We start from the raw sequence: 13,956 nt of genomic DNA on the forward strand, positions 1-13,956 counted from the left end.
TCAACCTTTTTCATCTTTTATCCCATATAAACAGATTACTAAAATTCTGTGACACACCAAAATATGTTATATTTTTTGCTAATCTGACAAAAAATAAAAGTATAATTTTGATTCATTCACACTGGATGGCTATTGTTGTGTTGGCTGTTGTCATTTTTTTATTTGACAGACTAAGGGAAAAGAGATCAGTGCCCCTGACTAAATAGTCAGGTATTGCGTGTTTTAAAAATTCTTGTGCCCTCACACATCAGTTGAAAATTGCTGGTCTAGATCAATGATTCTAAGACATGGAGTCTTAATGTGTTGTCAGTTATAAAATGAATAGGAAGTTGTCAGTAAAGTATCAAAAGTTTAGGGAAGGTTCAAAATGATTTACTTTAAAATTATCCAGGTTAGTTTCAGAGTAATGTCTATAATAGTTTTTGCAAATGATTTATTTTTAAATTAACCAGGTCGGTTTAGTGTAATGCTAAAATGGTTTAGCTTTCATGTACTTGCGTAGGAGGGTCATAGGGTTATAGCCATTGTAGCTTGGGAAGTTGTGGTGTCTGTCTGTGGTTTGCCATCGGGCATATGCTGTAGTGGAGAATTGGTTGAGAATTCATTATCCCAGGGGTTAAAGAGATGAATGAAACATCTGATCCATGCCCTTCGAGGTCTCTGTCGACATGAATGAATAAAACTGTGGGTATCATAACACGAGACAGAAAGGAAGGCAGTGTCATGCGTAGTACTTAGAATAAAACTATGGAAGAGAAGACTTGACAGCGATCATATTTGCCTGCCACAAAGTTGAACTCAGGACTCACTTGTTGAACCCTTCCTATATGCCCAGGAGCTCTGCAAACTGTTGAGCATGCAAAGACAAATGGGCGTTCTTGGTCTTAGTGTCCGTTAAATGTTATTTGGATATGACTTTGGGAGAGGAGTGGTATTTAGGTTGATGGTTTGGAGGCAGGGGTGGAAGAAGATGGTACTTGCACATGTTCTTGAAGGATGAGTAGGAGTTAGGCATTTGGAGATGGATGTAGAGCACCTTCAACAAACATAATCAGAGGGTCTTTTTTGTTAGAGTGTCAGGTGTGCTTTCTGACTTAATTACAGGCTTCCTGCTGTGGGTCAAGACTGACCTGGGAAGATGCTGCCAAACTGAGGTCAGTTGGTTTGATGAATTTTTGGAGCTACTGAAAATGCAGGATCGGGGGATAGCCCTGAAACTTTCATTTGGCTATCTGTGTTGGTAAGGTCGCTTTCCTCCTGTTTAGCTATTCTTTGGCCTTAAGGTATTTTACAGTACTTTTTCTGAATTGTTCGGAAAATAAGTTGCCAGCTTTTATGCTTAAATGCTTTAAACAAGGACATCCTCTTGCATTACCACAATATAATTTACTGAAATCAGGGCGTTACTTAAACTTGAGCAGGGATTTTGTTGTTACCTTTTACCTCATTTATGGAAGTGGTCTTAGGTTCATTTAGTTACTCTTTTGGTAACTTGCTTTTTTATATCCATAAATTTGAAAAGAAGTCCAGAAAAGTACAAGAACAATAAAATTAACATTCATGCCTCCCATTGCCCAGAACTGTTGGTATTTGGTTATGAAAGCCTCACTTGGTTCTTATGCTGGCCTGCAGTGGGCCTGCCCTTTCTGGCTACCTGCTACCTCTCCAGCTTCATCCTTCCTCACTCTCTCTCCTTATTGATTTTGTTCCAGCCACATGGCTTCCTTGCTATTCTGCAAGCACGGTAGTTACACTGTCACCTTTCATTCAGCACCCTTCTATTGAATACCGCTTATTCCCAATCAGAGCAAATAGATCCATTGGAAAAGTTATTTCATCAGCTGAGTAGCTGGTCCTATTTAATTCCTTGGCTTACTCATTCAACAGTTACTTGAGCAGTGTTTCTTATATACAAAAACTTTGAGGGAGAGAGTGGAAGGCTGGAGGGGATTAGGAAAACACATAAAAATGACTAACTTGTCTCCTTGACCTCAGGGAGGCACTTACTTACAAGAATGGGTTGTCCTGGATACTTCCAGTTGGTACAATTAATGGTAAATAGCATTAGTGGTTGTTCATTGCCTACCTTAAATATTTCTAATTTACCATAATGTTGACAACCCCTTTTTTCCTCCAACAAAATTTCAAGTAACTCCTATTATTTTGATGCAGTGATTCTTTTCCCAAGATTCCTCTTTGATATGGGGATTTTAAAAGCTCAGTATGGCCCTGGCTGGTGTGGCTCAGTGGATTGAGCACGGGCCTGCAAACCAAAAGATTGCGGTTTGATTCCCCGTCAGGGCACATGCCTGGGTTGCAGGCCAGTTCCTAGCAGGGGTCTGTTCCCAGCAGGGGATGCACCAGAAGCAACCATACATTGATATTTCTCTCCTTCTCTCCTTCCCTTCCCTTCCCTTCCCTTCTAAAGATAAATAAATAAAATTTTTTTAAAAAGCTCAGTATGTATGACTAGATAAAGAATATTTTGAAAATTAATGTGAGAAGGTATTTTAATATGTTTTCTAAGGTGTTAAAAGTTAAAATCACACCATTTGCTCATTGATTTTCTTCATTGAAAAATATAACATGACAGGAATATGAGGTCATCCCAGCCTTTGTGGAATGACTCAAAAATGATATCATAAGGAGATAACAATGAAAGGTTGTTTAATATTGATTTTTAAATAAAATTTATTTATTTATTTTTAAATATTTTTTAAATTTAAGTATTGTTCAAGTACAGTTTTCTGTCTTTTACTCCCATCCCAGCCCACCCTAAATTAAATTTATTTATTTATTTTTTTAACATTATTTTTTAAAAAAGATTTTATTTATTTATCTTTAGAGGGGAAGGGAAGGAGAGAAATATCAATGTATGGTTGCTTCTCGTGAGTCCCCTGCTGGGAACTGGCCTGCAACCCAGGCATGTGCCCTGACTGGGAATTGAACCGCGATCCTCTGGTTCGCAGGTAAAAAGAATTTTACAAAGGAAAAAAAAATAGTCATTTTGCTCTTTGTTTTTCCTGTAAATTTCAAAGCCAATATGTGGTAGGAAAAATTAAAACAACTAAAAGAAAAAGCAAGTCTTCCCTTTATAATTTTCCCATTCTAGAAAGAACTATGGTACAATTTACTCTGTGGCTTTCCATCCTTCTAGACATGGTTCTAAGTATATGCTTATACAAACACACATGCACATATATAGCTTTAAAAAACATAATAATAGTACCATATTCTTTTATTATTCAATGGCTTGCTATTTTTATTTATGATATTCTTCCATGTTCTTTATCTCCTTTCACAATTGCATATGATTTATTTTATTGTATGGGTATTCTATCATTTATTTAACTATCCCCTGCTGAAAGACATTTATTTCTAATTTTTCACTATTCTCCCTGTTTTATAGGCAGAGCCCAATACTTGCTAAGGATTGACCTAGGCAGAGCTGTACACTTCCTAGATGGCTGGCGTGGTGATGCTTGGTCTGTGGCTCCCATCTTCTAAATGAGTGCCTAATGCCATCTGATGAGCTGCTAGGTGCTGTGTGACTCAGTTCCTGCCTTAGGGAAGTTGTACAGTGTGTGATACAAAACTCCCACTGCTCTTGAGAGGGACTCCTTAAAGCAATGTGTACACTCTGAGCAAGAGGCTTATTAGTAAGGTGGCAGGCTTGAAGAGCAGTGTATGGTACAAAATGATGTCAGCTCCAGACACAGTGGCGCCTTTGGAATTCTTTAATTTGAGGGGGAAATTCTTTAATTTGATCTGGAATGTGAGTGGTGTTCCTGGTGTTCCTTTTGGAACAGGGCTTAGTGGTGAGTACAGGACGATCCAGGAAGATTGCTGGGAGAGGGGGTTGTTGTTGAGAACTCATTCACCAGGAATGTGTTATGTAAGCAAGCAGGAAGGAGGGCGGTATCATCATCAGAAACATCTAGTAAGGCCCCTTGAGGCCAGGATGCTGCTGTGTTAGTCATTGTTTAGTGACTGCTGTCCCAAGCTGGTGCCAGTTGTGGAATTTCTAACCTGGGCTGGAGTCACGATATGAGATACCTGAGATGTGTGAAAGGGGCTCCTGGGCAGCAGCAGGAGAAGCTGGGGGCTTCGACAAGTCTAGTCCTGAGAAGTCTAGTCCGGAGTGGAAGAGAGGATTAGCTTCTTCTGAGGCCGCTCTGGGGTTTGGGGCAACTCTGCCATCTTGTGGAACAAATGCTTAGTGATTTTTGTGAGTGCAGAGATTGCAGTTCAGGCAATAGGTTTGGCAAGGTTGCTTTCCTCCTATTTAGAAACTCTGTGACCTCAAAGTATTTTTCCCTGCATATATTTTAAAGAAATTTTTATTTTGAAATAATTTCAGACTTATAAAAAAGTTGCAAGTATAGTACAAAGAATTCCTGTGTAGGCATACCTCAAAGATAATGAGGTTTGGTTACAGGCCACTGTAGTAAAGGGAGAATGGCAATAAAGTGAGTCATAATCTTTTTGCTTGTGGAGTGTCTTGCCTTCAGTTTGTGAAACGCAGAACATCTGCAAAGTGCGATAAAGTGAAACTCAGTAAAATGAGGTATGTGTGTATGTCAACCAGATTCCCCACTTGTTTTCAGTTTACCATGTGAGCCTTATTACTTTAAAAAAATTTTTTTACAAGAGTTTCTTGGAGCCAAACTGATGGCATATGCCAGGGAAGCAAGATTTCAAATGTTCCTATTCTGTTTTGTTTCATTTTGTTTTTTTAAGATTTTACTTATTTATTTTTAGAGGGGAAGGGAAGGAAAAAGAGGGAGAGATACATCAATGTGTGACTGCTTCTTGCACGCCCCCTACTGGGGTCCTGGCCTGAAACCCAGGCATGTATCTTGACTGGGAATTGAACCAGTGACCCTTTGGTTCGCAGGCCAGTATTCAGTCCACTGAGCCACACCAGCCAGGGCTCTATTCTGTTTCTTAAAGTATTTTTTCTGAGTCGTTGGCAGACAGGTTGCAGACCTTTGCCCTCTAATACCTCAGTATGTATTTCTTAAAAACAAGGACATTTTCTTATGTTATTACAATACAGTTATCAAAATCAGGACCTTTATCAGTTGTAGCAAAAGTGGGAAAAACTTTTTTGTTTTTTTCTGGTCAGGATCTAATCCTGGTGACACATTGGATTTAATTGTTATTTTTTAAAGTTTTCTTTTATCTGAAACAATTGTTTAGTCTTTCCTCATCTTTCATGACTTTGATATTTCTGAAGAATATGGTGTTTCTCAGTATGGAGTTTTCTGATGTAGCCTCATGATCAGATTTAGGTTATTCACTTTTAGCAGGAATACCATAAGTAATACGTCTTTTTCAATTGTATTATATCAGGAGGCACATGATATCTGTCCCATTTTATTGGTGCTGCTAACTTTGATCACTTAGTTAAGGTAGTAACTACCAGGTTTCTTTATTGTAAAGCTATTATTTTTTCCCTTTATAATTCAAACATTTCTTGTGAGAGGACACTTTGAGATTATGTAAATACCTCCTTTCTTTATTAAATGTTTGCCTACTATTTTAGCATTTATTGATATTTCTTGCTTGAAACAACTTTAATAAATGGCTTCCTAATGGTGATTTCTAACTCCCATCATTCTTTCTACATTTATTAGTTTGTATTCTATTTTAAGGAAGAGCTTCCCCTTCTTTATTTACTGTATTTGTTTATATACACGTGGACTTATAGATTCTTACTTTGTTGTATGGGTTATAAATAATGGGTTATTTATTTTAATACCCATTTTGGTCCCAAATTTGTTTGGTCAGTGGGAGCCCTTCAAACTTGTTACTGTATCTTCTCTTCTTTGAGCACTTCTTTACTTTCTGGCATAACAAAATGTTTTAAACTCGTATGTACCCAACCCTGGATTCAGCTAATTCTCTAAGAAGTTCTATTTTAAGTGTAGAAATTAGAAACCAAGATCTGGGTGCTAAGTGTGCTCATTGTTCCTAGAACACAGAGAAAATGTGGACGTTTCTCTTTACCATCCGCCTTCCTAGCCCAAGCTCATCTCTGGAGGAATCCATTATCAATAGTTTGATTTCTGTCCTTCCGGTTTCCTTTCTGTGCATTTATCTCCCCGACTCCCCGCCGCCCCCCCCCAACCATACATGGAATTGTATAGTAGGCACTGGGCAATTTCCTGTTTTCACTTAATAATATGTCTTTAGATTATCCATATCAGTAAGTACAGAGCTCCTTCACTTTTAAGTGGCTGTTTAGAATTACATAATTCAGACTTCCTGTAATTTTTAAAACTGTTTCTCTGTGGACATCTTTTTTAAAAGATTTATTTATTTATTTATCTTTAGAGGGGAAGGGAAGGAGAGAGGGAGAGAAATATCAATGTATGGTTGCCTCTCGTGGGTCCCCTGCTAGGAACCGGCCCGCAACCCAGCCATGTGCCTTGACTGGGAATTGAACCACGATTATCTGGTTTGCAGGCCCACACTCAATTCACTGAGCTATACCAGCCTGGGCTCTCTGTGCACATCTTAGTTGTTTATTTTATTTTATTTTTATTCTAAGCATTTGACTGGACTTGCTGGGAATGTTTAAATCTGTTCATGTTTTTCTTTTATTGATTTTTTTACTTCAAAGCTGAGAAAGTTATTCCTTCACAGACTAAAAAGTGTTTTATTTATTATAGTATTTGAAGTACATATCAAAAAAAGTTTTAACTACTGAGTTCACATGGTATCATTGCGACTAGAATACCAACTGTAGTAGGGGTTGGTGTTGAGGGAACACAAGACAATGAGACATGGCCCTTATCCTGTGGCTGGAAAAGTGACAAATTTCAGGATCCAAGAGCAGATCCAGAGTGCTAAAGATGGGCTGTAGCAGATGGTCACTTATCCCACATGATGGCATGTGGTCCCTGGTTGCCAGGGTCATTTGGATGCCTTTCTGCACTTGGAGTGAGCTGGGTCTGGATGGAAGTGAAGACTTGGCTGAGCCAGGGAAGAATGGCAGGGAGGGGCACAGCATGAGCAGAAGTATGAGCTGTGGGAGCATGAAGCAGTTGCTGGGTCCAGCAATGGGCTGGGGCAGATGCTGAGGCCTCATCGTGGGTTAATGGGAGATTTGCTTTGAAAGCAGGATGGTACTTAGAATGCCAGACTGAATATTGCCAACCAGACTGAATATCTCTGTCACAGTCATCTAACTGAGGTTTTGAGGTATAGTAATAAATATACAAAAGAAGGGGGTTAAATAGGAATTTATTTCTAATCCAAGTTTCAAGAAACAGTATAGAAACCTTTTTTAGTATAAAAGTATGTATGCTTATTATAAAAGGGAAAGTATTAAGTGTTATTAAAAAAGTTGTACCCTATATTATCTATTACTGTGTTAACAATATTACTGCAATGTAATGACTCAAAACACATGTGTACTTTCTCACAGTTTGTGAGATCAGTCACAGCTTAACTGGGTCTTCTGCAAGGCCACAATCAAGGGGTTGGCCAGGACTGTGTTCTCCTCTGAAAACTGTACTGGGGAGGGATCTGCTTTCAGGCTCACATGGTTGGTGGCCGCATTCAGTTACTTGCAAGAAGTCAGACTGAGGGCCTCAGTTTTTTGCTGGCACTCTCAGTTCTTTGCCACATGGACCTCTTCATAGACTAGCTCACACCGTAGCAGCTTGTTTCATCTAGCCAGCAAGGAAGTATAAGATGGCAGTTACGATATTACATAACATAATCATGAAAGTGACATATTGTCACCATTGCCATATTGTATTAGTGGCAAGTTAGCAGTCCTCACACACAGGGTGAAGGGATTTATATGTGATTGTGACTACCAGAAGGCAGGGATTATTAGGAGACATTTTATAATCTATTCCCCCACCGCCACCACCACCCCCAAAAAAGCACACACACACAATGAAGAAAACATTCCTTAGAGTTACTATTCTTATAAGGAAATTGAAATTCTGTGGACTATTTTTCTCTGTATAGTGGTAACATGAGAGAGGCTGGAAATCACATGAGGAAGAGCACAGAGCACTTATATGAGAATACCAGTAACTATTTGCAAATATTGATTTCCATCCATACTGCTTTATAAAACAGGAATAAATTGGTTTCTACCCCAAGGGTAACTTGATTACCCTTAGCTTTTGAACCAGGCTTCCATGAGGATTTAATGCACATATTTCCTGCCTTCTGTGTCCTAGTAACTGCTCCCTGTTGACAAGGACCGTAGCATCCCAGGAGTGGATGATGTCACTTAATGGGTACCACCAGTGACAGATGTTCCAAATGAACTGTCCTCACCTTGGGAAATACACATGCATGTGTGAGACTTGGGATTCACATAGACAGTGTTGCCTACAGGCCCTTTGGGCAGCCAGTGGTGTTCTCGTGTCTTGACCATGCTTTCAACACCGTGTTTCTTTTGTCACAGGAACAGCTTTCTGGGGAGGAGCATAATGTGAAAGTATAAAAGAATTTTGTTGCCTGTTCTACTACGAAAATAATATGGCTATTATAAACATGCTAGAAAACACAGAAAAGTAGAGAAAACTAATTTTGCTTACTTGAAAATGCATAATCAAAGGTTGCCACTGTTTACTTTCTTACAATTCTAAAAAATAACATATACTATTATATTTTATATGAGTCTTATACATGATTTTATGTTTTGCTCATAATTTTTCTTTTGTGGGTTTTCTTGAGCATAGTTATGCTGTGTTTTTTACATTAAACTATGTAGAACACTTTTGCTGGCTGCATCTCTTTACTGTTCCTATTGTGCTTTTATTAATTAATTATCACCAATACATCAGCCTTTGATTAATTAGATGTTAAAATTTTGCAGGTCATGCCACTGGTACATAAACCTCTGGCTTGGATTATGCATAATATTATTTGAGCAAGTCAATATGAGATCAGTGGCAACCATGATGACAGCTAATGTTCAAGTAACCTGTTACAGTTGATAAGGGTTTTCTTTTCTCTTACCTCATGGACACATGCTGGAGGCAACTCTCTTGTTTGATGTGGTAGTACAATAAATACTGTAAGAGAAGAAAATGAACACACTCTGTATTTCACATTTTAGAATAAGGCGTGAACAGCACCAACTATAAAGGGATAGATATGTGGTTTATTTTCCATGAAGTATTTACGGAGGAGTAAAGAAGGCAGAACAGAATTTTTTCTGCTGAGAAACCATGGAGGAAGTATTGTGCAAGGAGGTGGCATTTGAAGGAGGAGCAGGGCTTGGTTTGCATATGGGAGAAGTGTGCTAGACAGAGGGAACCATGTGGACTGCACTGGTCAAACTGGCAGCTTTCATTGTGCGTACAGAGAGCTCATTGTGGCTGTGGTAAGGGAAAAGTAGGATAAAATTATAAAGTTTGGGAAATTTTCTATTTCTCTAAAAATTTGTGGAGTTCAAAATTAGTACAATTTGTAAGACCTTCATGAAAAAAGGAACAAATACTTAAGTCTTGGGGTATATGTGTCTTTAGATATGTGTATTTTTTTGCTGTTGTTTCATTTTAACACATAATTCTCATCAAAAGTGAACATATACACTAATACTATGTAATATTTTTAATCACTTTTCATCTTGAGGATCTGAGATTATAGTTAATTATGTAGTCTATCAGATTTTCTCACAGGCTATTATCCATAACTAGTTTATGGATAATAAACCGTATTTGCTGCTTGTCTCATCCTAATGCTTGTGTTGATTGTTCTTTCCCAGTAGTGCAAGGTGGATTCCTAACAGGCTTATAATTAGAAGGACATGCATATCAATGAGTTATATTTTTACTGAATTGAATTTACAGGGGAATCTTCCTGAATTTCCATTGTTGAAGATTCATAATTCTCAAATCTTTCTTTTAATCTTACTCCTTCAGACACGTAGCAGCAACTCATTTTTGTTTTATTAATGTTTAACTTGAAGGGGGCTCTTGGCTTGGCCAGGGGCCTCATGACAGTGACACCTGGCAGTGTCTTTTCTCCCAAGGAGTTTCTCTGTTCACCTGAGCCTCTGTGATCCTGGTACCGCCTCTTAGAGGCAGGTGGCCCATTTGCATGCCAGCTTTGCTCTCCTTTGGAGGTCCAGCTGTTCCTACCTTCTGCTAAGCAAGGGTTTTGCTTTTGGAGTTTTTACCTTAATAAACTTAAAACTTATTTTCTTTTGAGAGGCTTACTGTAGTCAGGCTCTTATGACAGAACACCATAGACTGGGTGGCTTATAAACAACAGGACTTTATTTCTCACAGTCACGGAGGCTGGGAAATTCGAAATCAAAGCTCAAGCAGATTCAGTGTCTGGTTAGGGCCTACTTCCTAGTTCCTACAGTTCTCACTGTAACAACACTGGACAGGAGGGACAAGAGAGCTCTCTGGGGGTCTCTTTGATAAGGACACTAACCCTGTTATCACATGATCGCCTCTCAAAAGCCCCTCTTCCAAGTAATCTAATCTTCTAATCCCACATGGGGGATTAGATTTCAGCATGTGAATTTTGGGGGTCTATAGCACTATCATACCCAGTATATCTTTATTTCAGCAGATAGTTCAACTACATCTCTCTTGAAATCTATCTGTGGACAAGGAGGAAATAGATATATGAGCATGTTAGTGATCTTCCTGGATGAAATTGAATTGGTTCAGGCAATTCTATCCAGAGTGTAGATTAATTGATCGGTGTAAGCCTAATCAATTCCATAGGCCGTCCTCAGCCCTGTCCTTCTGTATCTTTATCAACAGCTTAGAAAAAGACTTAAGAATATATGGGACTACAGAATTGAGTTATAAAATTATTGGACTAAAATAATATGATGTTTATTCGGGCTAAATGTAACTTCTTTTATATACATTGGCCAAACTATTTGGAGAAAACAGAAATGCACTTTAATTCATGTATATTTTAAAAAGACAACACAAAGTTCAGGGCTTTGGTGGACTAAGCGTGGTACTCCCTGGCATTGTGTAATGTGATTATTTTTTTTAAAAAGTCTTTGCATTTTGTAAAAGTAAGATGGCCTAAAATGTGGGGATAATAATCCCACTGAATAGCCATACTAGAAATCTTGTGGTTGGTTCTGGATTTCACATTTTTAGGATGTAGGATGTAGACAGAATCGTGCTGACAGAGTGAAGTGTCTCCCAGGTTGTCTTTTAAGGGCTGGTCAAAGGAATGTTTTACTTGGTTGATAATTATAATAGCCCTAGCTGTGTTCCATAAAAGACAATCTTGTTTACTAAGATGTATTTTATGTTCGAAATGGCCTGCTTTGTGCCAAGTACATGGGTAACTATGGCTCTCTCTCTAGCTCTTTGAAATAGGTGTTATTACTCCCTTTTATAGATGAGAAACTGAGTAATCAGAATGTTTTAAAAATGTGCATAGCTTACCTATACAATTAATGAAGGGTAGAGCTGGGGCCTAAAGTTGGCCATTTCCATTATAGCATACTGGCCCTGGCATGAGCGAGCAGTGAAGCTGGGAGCGGCAGTGACTTCTGCCCTTCTGCTTATGAGCAGGTTAATTCCTGAAAGGCTGTTCATAAGTCCCATTTGTTCATCATCCCAAAATGATACTGTGTAGTAATAAGATGCTTAAATACCACACACTTTTCTGGACTTGCTACATGTAGTTTATTTAATTTTCACACTTCAGTGAAGAGGTTACCGTTACTATCTCCAATTGCACATGAAGAAACTGGGGCAGGAGGAATAAGTAAAGGACCCAGGATTTGAACCAGGTCGTCCAGCTGCAGAGCACACACTTTAAACCACTGTCCTATCTTAGCCTTATGCAAATGACAGGTGTACAAGAGTACAAAGTTTCCAAATAGAGAGAATGGTAATTCTTTATGAAATTGGTTCAGAGTTCTCACTTTCATTTTTTATTTTAATATATAGGCTTTTAAATTTTTATTTACAAATTATTTTATATATGATTGGTATGTAACATGTGGTGGTGGTGGTGAATATAGTGATTTGACATTTTTATGCCTTACAGTGTGATCAGGCCATTAATTCTAACAATCATCTGTGGTTGTGCAAACCTATCACAATTTTATAAACTATATTCCACTTTCCTTTTTCACTTATCCCTATCTCCCTCCCCTCTGGCAACCATCCCTCTGCTGTCTGTATGAGTCTGTTTTGTTTTTTTTTCTTTTTTCTTTTTCAGATTCGTGTTAAGTGAAACTACAGTATTTATCTTTCTCTGATTTATTTCACTTAGCATATAATACCCTCTAGATCCATCCATGTTGGAAATGACAAGATTTTGTTGTTTATTGCTTCGTATTTCATTATTTATATGTACCACATCTACTTTATCCATTCATTATAATGGTGGACACTTAGATTGCTTCCATATTGTGGCTGTTGTTACTAATGCTGCAGTGAAAATAGGGGTGCATGTATCTTTTGGAAATAGTGCTTTCATTTTCTTTGAGTAAATACCCAGAACTGGAATTGCTGGATTGTCTATTTTTAGCTTTTTAAGGCATCGCCAAACTGTTTTTCATAATGGCTTCACCAATTTATAGTCCCACCAACACTACAAAAAGGTTCCCTGTATTCCATATCCTCTGACTGGTGTGAGGTGGTATCTCATTATGGTTATGATTTGCATTTCCCTGATGATTAGTGATGTGGAACATCTTAATGTCTGTTGGCCATCTGTATGTCTTCTTTGGAGAAATGTCTTTTTCATGTTCTTGTACCATTTTTGGATCAGATTGTTTTTGTTATTGAGTTGTGTGAGTTCCTTGTATATTTTGGATATCAACCCTTTATTGGCTATATCATTTGCAAATATATTCTTTCATTTGTAGGTTGTCTTTTTGTTTTTTGATGGCTTCCTTTGCTGTGGAGAAGCTTTTTAGTTTGATGAAGTCCTGTCTATCTTTGCTTTTGTTTTCCTTGCTTGAGGGTACATACCCAAAACCATATTTACTTGGACTGATGTCAAATAGTTTACTACCTATGTTTTCCTCTAGGAGTTCTGTGGTTTTCAGGCCTTATGTTGAAGTCTAATTCATTTTGAGTTTAGTCTTGTATATCGTGTAAGAGAGTGGTCCAGTTTTATTTTTTTCATGTGTCCAGTTTTCTCAGTGCCACTTGCCGAAGATCAATTTCAATTTGTAAATTAAAAAAAAAAATCCAAAGATGTTTGCATTTTAGCATTCTTCTTTTGCATTATGAATAATTTTATCACAGATCTGGGCTTCAAATACAATTCAGAGGATGGTTGGGTTTACTTGAATTTTAGTCCTCAGGTTGTGGCAGTCAGCAATGCTCCCTAATCTCGTACCTTAGCCTTGTTTACACAGTGGTAAGCGGAGTTGTCTGGAATGAGTTTTGAAATGCTGTCGAGTGCAAAAGAAATTATTGTGAAATGGTCAATATTTAACCTTTTTAGTTACACAAAAATGGCAAATTCATATGGTTTACCCTACTAGGCCCAAGAGGAGGAAGTTTGGGAGAAACTACTTGTTACTTGGCTTTAAGAAAAAATTTTAGAATGAATCAGAAGTTTGAATTTTTAGTTTCTCTCCTGACATGCTTGTCCTATACTGTTAGTCTGAGAAGTATGTATTCCATTTTACTTTATGTTACTACTTTTTCTTCTCTTAACCACATCTAACTGATTTGAACCTTTTATATCTCTTGTCAGGGATGGAAAGTAATTTTAAGGGGTTCTGCTTGTGGGGGTGGTGTGTGTGTGTACAAGTTTTTTACGTGTTCAAGTTGCTGGTATAGCAGTGTCCGTCAGATCAACAAGCCTAGCAGTTCTGCAGTCATACCCTAGTGCTACGGCAAAGTATGACTTAGGTTGAGTTTAAGAATTTTAAAATTTATTTTGATTATGGAATGTTCTTCAAAAAGTAATCATAATATTTATGGAAGTTTCAGCACACTATCTACTCCTAATGGAACTTGTGTT

The 13,956-nt window shown here is 37.9% G+C and overlaps 1 protein-coding gene across 2 annotated transcripts in view; it reads left to right on the forward strand.

The window, feature by feature from the left end:
* PHF20 (PHD finger protein 20) overlaps positions 1-13,956 on the forward strand; it is a 104,874-nt gene that overhangs the window by 59,997 nt on the left and 30,921 nt on the right. The window lies entirely within an intron of this gene.

The sequence above is a fragment of the Sturnira hondurensis genome, unplaced genomic scaffold (assembly GCF_014824575.4).
Source record: "Sturnira hondurensis isolate 20B ecotype Veracruz unplaced genomic scaffold, ASM1482457v3 Scaffold0004136, whole genome shotgun sequence".
NCBI lineage: Eukaryota > Metazoa > Chordata > Mammalia > Chiroptera > Phyllostomidae > Sturnira > Sturnira hondurensis.